The sequence below is a fragment of the Aptenodytes forsteri genome, unplaced genomic scaffold, assembly GCF_000699145.1.
Source record: "Aptenodytes forsteri isolate BGI_AS27 unplaced genomic scaffold, ASM69914v1 Scaffold1, whole genome shotgun sequence".
Taxonomy (NCBI): Eukaryota; Metazoa; Chordata; class Aves; order Sphenisciformes; family Spheniscidae; genus Aptenodytes; species Aptenodytes forsteri.
The window spans coordinates 4,108,890-4,122,590 of NW_008795035.1; positions in this window are offsets into that span (position 1 = coordinate 4,108,890).

A 13,701-nucleotide genomic window follows, 5' to 3' on the forward strand; every position below is an offset into this window, starting at 1 on the left:
TTGTTGTTTTTTTTTTTTTTTAAAATAGCATCAAGCAATTTTGTAACTGGGATTAGCTAGATCAAAAAGAGACAGTGACCTATACAATTTTAAGGAGGGAGGAACAAACCACCTCTTCTAAAAGTGAAAAGTAGGACAAAGACCACACAGACAATGTAGGCTTCTCTCACTTGAGTGAGGGATGAGCCAGAGGTGTGACAGTTTTTACACGTGCACACTGTAGTCCATGGTATTGGCAACTAGTGTCGACATGCCTCAGACCAAGTTTAAACCAAAAATAATGTAATGGAAGATGCACAAAGCTTGGTGTGGGCTGCAAAATTTAAGTGAGCAGGCAGTTTTATACTGAGATGATTATCTTGCCATGAGCTCTTTGCTGAAAACACTGTATCTGAATAAGACAGTTCTTTAAAACCATCCCAGTTAAATTTGCATTCACACTCCTGACCGCAGTGTGGGCATACCGTCCAAGGCTGAAGACCATTAGTTAAACAGAGAAATGGTACCGCACATTGCATAGTAGTGGTTTCTTCACGCTGTCTTTGCTCTCTTCTACAAACACTTCTTACAGAGGAGGGATATCTTTTGCCCTGAAAATTTATTCCTTGATCTCTCATGCTGGCAGGCTGGTGACACTGACACCTCTTTGCTATTGAAACAACTATAAAACATATCCATGCAATACAAACAGACCCTTGTTTCTGCATCTCTTGCAGCTTAGAAAGTTCCAGGTCCCACACATTCATTTTTGCCAAATTGGCAGTTGCTAGGAAGCAAAAGAAAAATGCTGGCAATGGTTCTGTGGGACTGGGGAACATGCAGGCGGTTTTCCTGCAGCACAGGAAACAGACAGGAATTTTCAAATGACTTTCCAGGCCAGAGACATCCAGGGATGTCTACTAATAAGGAAACCAAAGTAACTGCAAGGGGATGATAGGAATGGCGAAACAATAATGATGCAGCTTTTGGAATGAATTTAAATTGGACACCTTGATTTACTTACCTACTCTAGTTGAAGTTTCTATAGAGGCAGAGAAGTTGGTTAAACACTGATAGCCTACACAGTCTATCACTGCACAGAAGCAGCAAATTTTTAAATGGAAGTAGTCAGCCTGAGCTGAACTACAAAGAGATAAATTGCAACTGATAATTTCAATTAAAGACTCCCTTAATACATGAGAAACAGTTCAAGAACTGTTCAGAAAATAACCCAACACTGCATTGCTGCCACACTTTAGCAGCAGTTTCTCTTCTCACAGAGGAAAACGGCGCCAAGCAGAAAGACTGTCAGAAACCTGCAAGGTTAAAGGTACACCAATAAATGGAAAGGTCAAAAGACTATTTTTACAGAGCACCAAGCCTAGCTATTTACTGCTTTGTACTTTTGGGAGAGGGGGGTTGTAAAAAAAAAAAAAAAAAAAATCTGATACCAAGGCACAAGATCAAGCAACTGTATCTAGACTGCTGTTTTCTGAAATATTCTTCTCATACAACAATGAAAAAAAAAAAAATCACACAGGCAACTGCACTTGGTAGCAAATGAAGTGCAACTGGATTCTGCCAATCGAAGCTAGTAGCTACATATCATAGTGGTGAATTATTGTCATTTAAAATATATGATTTAAACATGTAAAAAATGATTCTAAGTTCCCATTATATATGCTGTACATAATGTATTTTTATCTTTGATCACACCATACACCAATCAATTATACCCAGCCCTCTACCAGCAGGAGCCTTCTTCATTCCAGCTGCCCGATTCTTGCAAGAAGGTCCATCAGGGCTCTCAAAGGCAACCATAAGCTTCACACTCTGCAACAGCAGAGATTTTGCTCAGGGTGTTTAAGGATCTGCAGGATTTTTCCCCCTCTCCACTTCCTCCATGGTGCTCATTTATAGTAAAATAGGGAAAATGCTGTTGGCAAGAAGATATAGGAATGATTTCCTTCTCTTGCTACTTTGATGATTCCCCTTAGGGGACCAGAACAAAGAAAAATCAACACTGGCGGTAGCGGGGAAGATCCAAAAGTCTCTTTTAGGGCAAAGGACACAGGTTGTGAAACAGCTCTCTTCTTCTGGATCTGTCCCATACAACTCAATTGTAAACTCCATGTACCTGACTGCACTTTCTTTTATGTTGCTACAGTGCCTGACGTCTCATGCAACAGGGCACCGCATGACCTCTACTTCTGACAGACAACATGGAAGAAAATAAATGTGTCCCCCCCCCCCTTAATAAATGGAGAGTTACTACAAAAGGCAATTAGGGGAATTTTCTTCCTTCAAGAAGTACCAACATTGTCTCAAATTCATGGATGTTTGTAGAAATTGACCGAGAATTGCTGTCTCTAGTGAAACTTAACCATTTTAACACTACAAACATTGAATACCTTCCTTAATCCAGGCTTAAGCTGACAAAATATAGACAAGTAATACAGGTAATTTTGCACAAAGCAGCAAATATCTGAAGTATATATTTTTTTTTGTTAGTTCTTGACTAGAAGACACTCACTGTCTAACACATAACACACGGCAAGCTGATCGGGGAAGCAGAGTGATTCACGGGACCCCCGATCTCTCAGAGGTCTGTATTTGCAACACTTTAGGAAAACTAAAGCCTTGAAGTTCAGAAAGACTGCTTGTGGACTTTCAGCTCTGTGACCTGTGTACAGAAATACTGTACCACATCTGACTTCTAAAACCTGTGATTATTTACAGCGACAAGTCCCTTCCAAAAATATAAGAAAAAATTGGTTTGGGAAATCTGTCAGGTTTTTAACTTAGAGCACCAACATCACCAGCACATACTTCTCAGTCAACTAGTTGCACCAGGAAAGGCCAGGCTGGGGTGGAATATGTTGCACAGTTCCTGATTCTTTTTAGTCCTCAGTGAGACCCACTGGCATAATTTAAAGTAGGTCTCCATAGGGTCATAAATGGATAAAATATTCCTAACCAATTTTCAAAAGCAAAGATGCCTGATCCAAGACTTTTCACAAGTTTTGAGAAGAACCAAAGCAAACTAAAAGGTTGATCGGTACAACAGTGTTGAGTCAGAAACCCCACTTAATTTACAGTGGTATAAATGCAGAATGAATAATTCAACTTGTAAACTCATCCCCTCATGGCTGCTTGTATGTGTGCACATATGCACAAGCATGCTTACACACATGAAAAATGAGTCCAAGACACAGGGCTACTTGAAAAACAAAAGAATATTCATGTTTTGGCAAAATACTATTTTGCTTTTACTGGCATGTAAGACCAGGCTGCATTAGGCATATTTTAGCAATAATGATCAAAGCACAGGCTTTCCCTGAAGATTAATGACTGGCTAAGAGGATAGTTTGAGGTCTGTTTACCCCAGTTGGTCCTTAATTCCCAAGAAAAGCATCTGCAAAGCTTATTATTGCTATAAACTTAAGATGGAGGGAGGGGTTATGCTGTTTCAAATGATACATACAATGACTTTTTAGAGACTTAACGTCTTATATATTAGCCAGACTGTTTAAACCATCTCTTAAAGAACTATTCATCTTGAAAGTAAATAATTTCATACTTCCGTAGCAGCGCACTTCATGTAAGCACTGCAAACTCCTTTACAACCAATTCATTAAACCCCCCCCGCCTGCCTCTACGGCAAGTGAGGCAAGAGATATACAAGGATCATTTCGCTCTTCATTGAAATACAGCTACATCTGGGTGGAGAATGAAAGCTATTTAACAGCAGACAGAACTCCTACGTAATATTTAGGACAGAAAGCGAAGAATATCATATTTACTTTAAACTGAAGAGGATTTAGCTACATAGAAAGCAGCTGCTTGACCTAACAGAAGCTAATGTGTAACACTCTTGGAAAATATGCATGTGGTTTTTCAGACAGATTGTGAATCTCTTATCCACACTGCTGAACAGCTACTCAAAGGAATAATTTCACTGATTTAATGGAGGAACAGTTCCAGTTTGAGTAAGTAGTTTCCAACCTGAGTCTTATTTATCACAGTGGTCAAGAACGTCATGGCTCACCAGAAGTTCCCAAAAGCCTGCACTTACGATTGAAATGTTATTTCTTAAAATATATGGAATTCTCAGTTATGGTGAACTTGCACCTTAGAATACAAAAAACGAACAGCAAAGATAATATGCTAAGCTTAAATTCACATCAAATTCTGGATTATTAATAGTAACTGGCCCAAGGAGGGGCTATGGATTTTAAGTTATTGTAATGTGGCAACCCACTGACAGGTTAGATTGAAATCTTGAAGGTGTTTCATTTAATTGTATATACGTTAGCAATCATGTTTAGACTTGAAGTAGGCTATATACTATACTTTCCTGTATATTTTCCCACAGACGTAATCTAAACAACAACAAAACAAGTTGTTTTTAGCATCATTATAAAAAAAACCCAAACACCTGGATGTTCCAAATTAAGCATGTGATTCAAACAGTCTCTTTATAAAGGATGAATAAACCAAACAGGATTAATTTATTAAGACTCCAATGATTGAAAGCCTATTCAGGGCTGGCAAAAGTATTCATGGCCTTGAATGGGATTTGCATAAGAAACTTGTGTTCTAAAAAAAACTTTAACTTTTCTTTCACAAATAAAGCTGCTTTGCTATGTAGAGCAAGATTCAGAAAAGTGTGCAATAGTTTTGCCACTGAAAAACTCTTTTCTGCTTGCATCCTACTGAAATTTCCATATCTGTCACTCTGTTTTAAAACGACAGGTATAATAATTAATACACTCTCAGTTTAGGTCTCTAGGTTCTTCATTATCAGTGTGTAAGGTAGAGGGTAGACTAAGTGAACAAATACAACCCAATGGAAGATGGCGTAAAAATTTATTTCTAATTATTTATTCTCATTATCTGAAACAGAGCTCTTAAAAAAATGCATTAAACTTCCTCAAGTGCTGCACTCACTTTGGAAAGATGTGACTTTGGAAAGATCCAAAGATTTTTGGAAAACCAACTTCCAACGTGTTTGAATTTACGTGTGTGCCTAGATCCTTTCCTATAATTAAAAGGGCCTTTCAAACCACGAGCCCATGGGCTTTCTGTAGCTAGTAGGAATGATCCTTCTCTCTATGACAACTTTTAGCTTGTTCCGACATATCTCCTAAATGAAGGCATCCATAAATGGAAAAGAAGCTGATCTCATTTTTGCAGGTAGGTGTGACGCAAAGCAGCAGAGTAGCCTGGTTGTTAGACACCCATACCTATACTTACGGGAAAACACTCTTTGGACATTAAAAAGGGCCACTGCCTGATCATGACAAGACATGAGTAACATAATTTGTAAGCATAGTAATACACGCTATTTCTAGTCACACACGCAACTGTGAAGACACCAAAGGAAGCAGAACTCTGCTGGTACATGCTTTCTCAAACCTTTCACTGTCATGCATACAGCGGGGTGGCAAGATAACTGAAGTAAAGCTTTTGTTTATGAAAAAATGCTGATTTTCATGTTTTTATAAACATACCATGTTTATGAAAGATGCTGGGTAGGCTGACATTATTTATTAGCACATCATTGTGTGGTCGTACACTTCATCACTTCGTTCATTTCCTGTTTTATGCATATATAACGAACCCATGTAGCTGCTTTTTTTTTTTTTTTTTTTTAATTTGGCCTTGTATAGCTGAGACATTTTCTCTGGCTTCAGGCTCCCTCCAGGTGTCCCAACTAGTCCAAATCTACATAATTTTGAGAGAGAATATCTATGATATTGTGATCCTCTTTTTTTGGTTTTGGGTTGGTTTTTGTTGGTTTTTTTTTTTTCATTTTTTACTACTGGTATGTTGTTTTAATAAAGTCTTATTGGCTCCATATTCCACTATTCCAGACTACTTCAGACAGTTACAGCGTATGAGCTCAGATGGTACTATATGAGAACACAAGAAGACAAAGATAAGATTATACAGAGATCCCAACAAATATAACTGAAATCAAATGACCTGGTAATCCAAACAAGATTCAGACGGCAAAGATAATCAGAAAGATAATCCACTGAGTAATACATATTTGATACCTAAGTCTTCATTGCTCTTTAGCTTCTATTTCATCAGGTGTATCACCTAGACCTGTGCAAAGTTAATATACAGCGATGCCAAGACAGCCTTCAGTGTACAGAAAAAAGGCACCAGAAAAGCAGTATTTCACTGCTTTGAAGCAGGTTAATGTGGAATCCCAATACAATTCTAGCTGCAGAACATCTTAGGGAACACGATAATGTCAGCAATGTTTCAAAACACAATCCTACTCTAAATCTCAGAAATGACTGCAAATTTCTAAACACATTTGACAAAGCATCTCTAAAAACAGTAGTTTCACAGATGTTCCTGAGCATATAAACTGATTTGTAGCATTTTTATCATGCATCCAGGTGCATTAAGATGAAAAGAACTACCTGGCTGTCAGTGTGAGTAACTGTGTCTGGCAAAAAAAATTCCAATTTGAAATATCTCAATAACAGCCCAACACTACTTTTTTTTCCTTTAAAATAATTAAAAACTCAACAAATCAGATCACAAAAAAACCAGGAAAAAATCATTTAAATATGGGTTTAAACATTTGTTTTATATATTAAACATAATATTTTAAAAGCCTAATTGTGTTTTTTCCTCAATAAGGATTTAGCACTGCTCTTGCTCCACAGTCAGTATGAGTTTTAGAACAACGGTAAGGAAGGCAGGACTGGTTCTTCAGGACCTGTTACAGGATTTATCCTGATACAAATAAAAAAGCATCCCTGACTTCAGCGCAAATACCCTTTATTCCTAGGAATGTCATTCATACCTGAATCCACCAAAATGCATTTCCCAATTTGGAACTTATTTATTATGAATCAGGCTCCAATTTCAGCGTCAACTGGCTAAGTTAGAACTTATTCAAGCATAGATATCACATTGAGCTCTTGGGATATTTTTAAAGCAAGCAGTATTTTAGAAAAATGGATTGCAGAGAACAGTTTAATCCACTTTGAAAAGACACGAGTTTTATTGAAAATAATGGAATTATCAACCAAATGATATATATATCCAAAAGAATAGAACTTTACCCATAAGACTTTATATACATCATGCTGTATCAGAAAATTTTTTAGATACTAGATACGATGTTGAACTTAAGCGCTAACAGCTTCTATGACTACATCTGTATTCTACCACCATGAAAGCACAATCACATTTATCATTATGCTTTAAGAAAGTGAAGCAGGAAAAGCAATTTTATGCTATAAACGGGACCACTGCTTTTGTATTAAACTTCTGCAAGTTAGGGTTATGCCTTATTTCCTGAGAGAAAATTAAGAATACTAGGAAAACCAACAATGTTCAGTGAGTTGCTTCCAATAAGAGTAATAAATATTGCTTCAAGAGACAAAAATAATTTAATCCATCCTGTCAAAGGCACAACCAACTTGTTTCACTTAGTTAACATTTATTCTATGGAGATATTTTGACAAAAATCCATGATACTCATTTTGTTCCAACTACTGTAATTATTGACTATTTAACTGTGTCAGGATAGAAGAAAGTAAAGAATAAAGTCAATTGTTATAAAAAAATGCTTGTAAACCTATACTAAAACTTAACTTCTTATAAATGTCAGATTCAAAAAGATGCCAAACCATGAACATAATATGCTTATGTTTGAGCTCTGTTAATGTATTAGTTACTTATCCAAACTGTCTTTATTAAAGACAGTTAATTCCCTATTTTCTTCATGTACTGTACCTGTTATATTTATTTGCAAATGAAGGACCAGAAAGTACATTTATTTAAATGTTATTTACAAGCACCTTGGATGTGCCTCCAATGTAATATATCATCAGCGCAGTCTTTGATTTAATTGTTGCCGTCATTCCTTTTTGTGCACTAACACATGTAGGAGTTCCAAACGCCAAAATACTCTTGCCTTTTTTTGTGTGTGTGTTACATACCAGATTTTGTAACCTGTGTCAAGCTACCTCCGATGCTTACAACTTGTGAACAGAGGCCAACAATGAGCCTCCCCAGACACTAAATCATAATCTTCATGTTTTTCGTATTTCACATTCTAGCCACAGTTTCAACATCCATACCCCGTGACATTAGGGAAGGATAAATCAACGAGGATGACAGCTCCCTTGTAGAGACTGGTACGGCCCTGGGATCTGCCACACCCAACACCCACAGCTTCTGCCAGATGTCTTGAAGAGTTTTGTGGTATTAACCCCTTCAGGAGTAACTAAGGGGTTTGTGCTGAACCTTTATTAAGTAATGGCTCTTTCTTTTTTTGTAGAAAGAGGAAAAAAAAAACAAACAAAAAAAACCAAAAACCACCCTTGATCCAGCTTAATAAAACTTTGACCAACTAGAAGACGGATAGTGGGCTATCAGTGATAATTAGCAAATCAGTCCTTGTATTTCCTTAAAGACAGGAATTAGAAGTTAAGAGTTAGCGTTATACAACATTCCTTCCTTCATACCATGCTGTGGTCCCACATGTTTATCTAAAACGTCACAGTAAAAATTTCAAAACAGTTTTATGTTCACTTTTTCAGACCTCGGAAACTGCTTTACCTTCTTGGAATCAGAATGCCCATTAACTGCCCTTCAGCCAAACAGACTATTCATGCCTTAAATCAACAGGATTTCTAATCCAAAATCCGTACGGTACACTCTACAACTGTTTCTCTGGGTCTGATCTGGCCCCAGGGACATAAATTTGCATGCAACTTCTAAGTCTGTGAATAGTCCCTGGGCTTAAAGTTGCACATGTGCTTAAGTACTTTGTTCAGTCTGGGTCTAAGACAGCTACTTTAAAATGAAAACAGAAGCCATGTAAAGAATAACATTGTTAAAAACAATTTTCCTCTGTAAACATTGTACAAAAGGAAAAAATGTAACAAAATAAACATACTGATTCCTAAAAGCACATACTGACCCAACAGTAGGTAAACAGCAGCTAAAAGGCCATCAGCCAATATTAATGCATGCCACTTCACATAAAAGGGCAGAATCAATTTTATTTAAACATAACAATAATAAATGTGAACTGTATCCAGGATTCTTTGTATACTATTGCAGGTAAAAGTATCTGTGGATATAAACAGCAAGCAAGTGGTCGCAGCTCTCAGAGTAAGCCTGGCCCCTATTCTTCATCTAGTTTATTTTGTGGATTTGAAAGTAGTTATCTAGGCAACTTCATTTGTCTCTCCTGTACAAAATGTGTTCACCTCTCCAGTTTGTGTGTGGCTTTTCATAAAAAAATAACCTAGTAGAAAATATTGCAAGGCTAGCACTATTGACAAATGTACTTATGAATATTGTACTGCCTAAAACTACTTCTGATTTGCTTTCCAATGGGCTAGGATTCAAGTTGAACATCAGTATTTCTTTAAACAGTTATAAAGAATACATTTCAGGCTTCAATAATTTGTGGAAGAAATTACACTGAAAGTAATAGTTATTTCAGCTCTTGTTGAAAACAAACATACAATAATCAGTGTTGAACTTGGTCAGAAAAAATTAACGCGCCTGCAACTATTTTTCATTTGGGGAACATGCCACTAATGATGTTAAAAACACTTAAACTTAACTATCCACAGTTCACAAGAAACAAACACAGATGCAGTTTTTATAATTTAAACTAATTGCTCATAAATAGCAAGACTGATGGGCTAAGGGCTTGTTCTCATTTACTAACATTTCAAGATGGAGAACTAATATTTCATTGTATGGTTCACACCAATATCTGAGAAGAATTTTTTTCCCCAAGCTTGTTCTTTATACATGTGCTATATGAGTTAAAGGGTTAAGTAACCATTATATTCTGAAGTGCAAACTGTTTGCCTTAGGGCCATCTCCTCCTTACTCCTGATGAATTGCCTGACACTTCATGTATCATACATTACTTTTCACTAGGAAATAACGTTTGGTTCCAGTCATGGTGTAAGACCTGACTTTGGAAGTATGAAGCAATATGGGATAGACCAAAAAAAATTAAAGTACATCATCATCTGCTAAATAGCCTATACCTAAATAGTGATATACTAATTTATAAATATGTATGTTTGTACTTAAAAAATGGGCATAGAAGTATATAAAGAGAAATTCTGTGCAGACTAAGATGAATAAAAGACCGACTGTGAGAATCAATATTCTGAGTGACAAGACATTTTTCTGGACTAGAATGAAAGAAATGCTAATGTTATTGAGGGCTTTGCATTAAAAATGTTTGTTAGATATAAGCTAAACACAAGCATAACACTTAAAATTATTTTTAAAAAGAATTATTACAAACAAGTAGGAACAGCCCAACAAGTAGCTGGCAGAAACCGACCTGGGTTTCAGCACAAAGGCACAGTATTGATTCTTTTCAGTGTATTCTGCAGAGGAGAGGAGGTAAAACTCCTGCTTGGAACAACAGCAGGAAAGTGAAAGCAAAAATAGTGGCATCGACTTCTGGTTTAGATTTTTTTTGTCACAAAACATTTAGATACTTATTTCAAACACAACCCTAGATGTGTTGTCACTTGTGTGTGTCAGAACTTGCTCAGGAAGTACAAAGGCAAAAAAAAAAAAAAAAAAATCCACTTGCCAGTGCTCAACTTTTCCAGGTGATTCAAAAGCCAAATTAATGACTTCTGCAAAAATCTTTATAAAACCATACTACCCAAAGATACTATATTAACTTTGTGAACTAAAATACTTCAATAAGTACTTCAGAGCAGTTTACAAAGCTTTGCAAATATTACATGAGACAGCAAACCAACCTTTTATAATTAAAAAATTATTTATTAGACAGAGATTGAACTCAAAGAGTTAGGCTTACAGTTTTCTCTTAATTTTAAATATATTTTCTCTTGCTGTCTTGCTTCCTAGCAAAACCTATGCTTAATGGATAAGATTTACATAATCCTGCATCACATTACTTACTTATCAAGCTGTGTGTTTCAGGATATAAATGTCTCCCTGGAAAATGAATGATTCAAGCTACAGAGACTAAATTTGGGTGAACAGGCCTGGAACTGTGTGCTGCTCCTTTGTGGAGGGCAGGTCCTTCCATTAACTATGCATCTGATGTTTCTATGATGGAGTGCCAAAGAAGGAATGCTATTTAAAAAAAAAAAAATTGGCAGATAAGGTCTGGCCACTGAGGAAGGAGGACCAGGTGGTGAAAGCACAGCTCTTGGGTGGAGGTTCTGTTCCTGGGCTTGGCCCAATCCCCTCTGTGATCTTAGGCAAACCAATCGTAAGACACTAGGGGTTTCATGTGCAGCTCCCACTGCCAGTGCTTCACACCTCTGAATCATCAGTGCACCTTCCTCCCTCTCTTCTGTGGATGGGAAAATGAATGCTTCCTTACCACAAAGGTACAGCAAGGGTTAATTCATAAACATTTATAAAGCACTTGAGACTGCAGCAGCTCTGGACTGCAGAGCATGCGAGGACTGAACATGAATTTTAATCAAAATACCTCTATTAGATGAAGGAAGTGGCCAGTGTAACAACAGGTACCAGAATAGAGAGGAGAATGGATGCCTTTTTTGAACACACCATGATCAAAACATTCAGACAGTGTGGAAGAAGAAAAAAAAAATTGCTCCTGCTGTGGGGAACAGAGGACAAGAAGCATGCTTAGGTGATAGACTTTAGGGGAGACAGGGGGGATAGGAATAGATGGGCCAAAGCAGAAGGGTACAGAGCTCAGGAATGTAGATTTCTCAAGCAACAGCTGTCTGCTAACAGCTACAAAATACATTTACAAAACAGAAGTCTGATCTCTCCCCAGTTAGCTTATTTAACAGCCTGTTTATTGTTACCAATAAGCCCAGCGAGGTGAAGATCCGATGTGTGAAGTTCTTTCTACAGGCTCTGCAGTTTAAATCCTATTGTATAGCCAATGAGCACAGTTCTATGGGGTTTACTTCAGAGTTTTTTGCTTAAATGAAAAATAACATTAACATACATTTTGAAAAAAAAAAAAAAATACAGGTTGCGAACTTGAAACTTCCCCTGTTAAGATCCCCAATAAGTCAGCAGTATCCTCTATGTGTGCCGAGTGAACCACATCCCCTGGAAGGCACATAATGATAAATAATTAAAGACTACCACAATGCAGAAGGCGGCCAGATTAAGATTGTCCAGGCAAACACCATTTCTAATTTGAGAATCTGGCTTTGCAGCCATTTCTTTTTCTTTTCCCTTCTCTCAAACACACAGCTTTCTGCATTAGCAAGATGGTCACATATTTGGGATTGTCAGTGGCATTCATAAAATGCTCAAAACTTACAACCAGTCTTCTTTCCCACCTAAGAATTCACTTCATTGAAGACTTCCAAAGCTATCTTTGGCATCTGACTCTGAACAATGGTGTTTTGTGATTTATCTGTCATAGGTTCTTGTCCAGCTGTATGTTTGCACATATAGCTGACAGACTGCTATGTTAGCTAAAATCATTAAATCCTGCACATGTTTGGTTTTTTGGTTTGCTATCTCAACCAGAATTAATACTGGCACTCTTTTTCTAATTACAATGGTTTAAAAATAAAGGAGAGGATGGAAAAAGCTAGAACGGGGACAGCCAGTATGAACACCAATAGCTGAGGAAATATCTTTTATCCACTCTTTTACTCACATGAGACCATAAAAGAGCCAGAGGACTGATGGGTTTGTTTTGGTTGCGTTTTTTTTTTTTTTTTAAATAAAACCCCTCGCTAATTCATCACTGCCCTTCAAAGCAGTCGTATAGCAACTGAAGAAGTGACCAGCTCAAGCACACATCAAATGAAATGGTGTAATTAAGACAATCTATTTCACAGATAAGCAGTTCAATCTTTTGAAGGTAACACATGTGCTGATTTGGCTACAAGAAGAATTGCAAAAAGGGTTCCAGGAGAAAATGTATTAGGATGTAAAGGGGGAAAAAAAAAAAGGATAAAAGCATTTTTGCACTTCCCTTAGAGTTGCCTTTTTGGTTTGTAGAGACCTTTGTACATGAAAAGGTCACATTCGCTTATGAGTAATAAACATAGTCAGAAAGTTTGCTCACAAGAGAGCTGAACCGGGTTCCAGCCTCTCGGTAGTTGAGAAAGAAAAGGCACTCCCAAAACACAGGATGGGATGTTTGAATGCAGGAGGAAAGAAACCTTAAACGTTAACTCATAACACAAAAATGTAGCGTTTGTGTGATTCATTAAAACTTCAGTGTCAAAGCTAAATCTGAGAATTTACCTTAAATAGCGGATTGAGTAAAATGAAACCAGAGGGTCTTCTGGAAGATTCCTGATGACAGGACATCACCAAAGACTATGATATTGCTGTCAATTTTTCAGTGATTTTGTGTACATACATGTATATTTCAATAATTTCCTATGACCACAGAAACATTTCCTTTACTGCTATCAAAGTCTTTAAAAGGTAGCAATTAACCATCTTCTAAATACCTAAGTGTCCTAATAGAAAGGGCAAAAAAATCACGTCCTCTGGCAGTTAAAAAGAAAAAAAAAAAAGTCAAAAAATTGAGGCCAAAAGCAACCTCGTACTTTCCCGGAGCGCGGGTGAGGGGAAATTAACCGTGCGTGCGCCCGTGAGGCGTTTCTCTCCGCGCCCTCGGGGACGCGGCGACGGAGAGGCTGTTTTCCCGCCGGAGCGCCCACCGTGCCCTCGGCCGTTCGCGCTCACGGGGCCGGGGCCGCCCCAGCC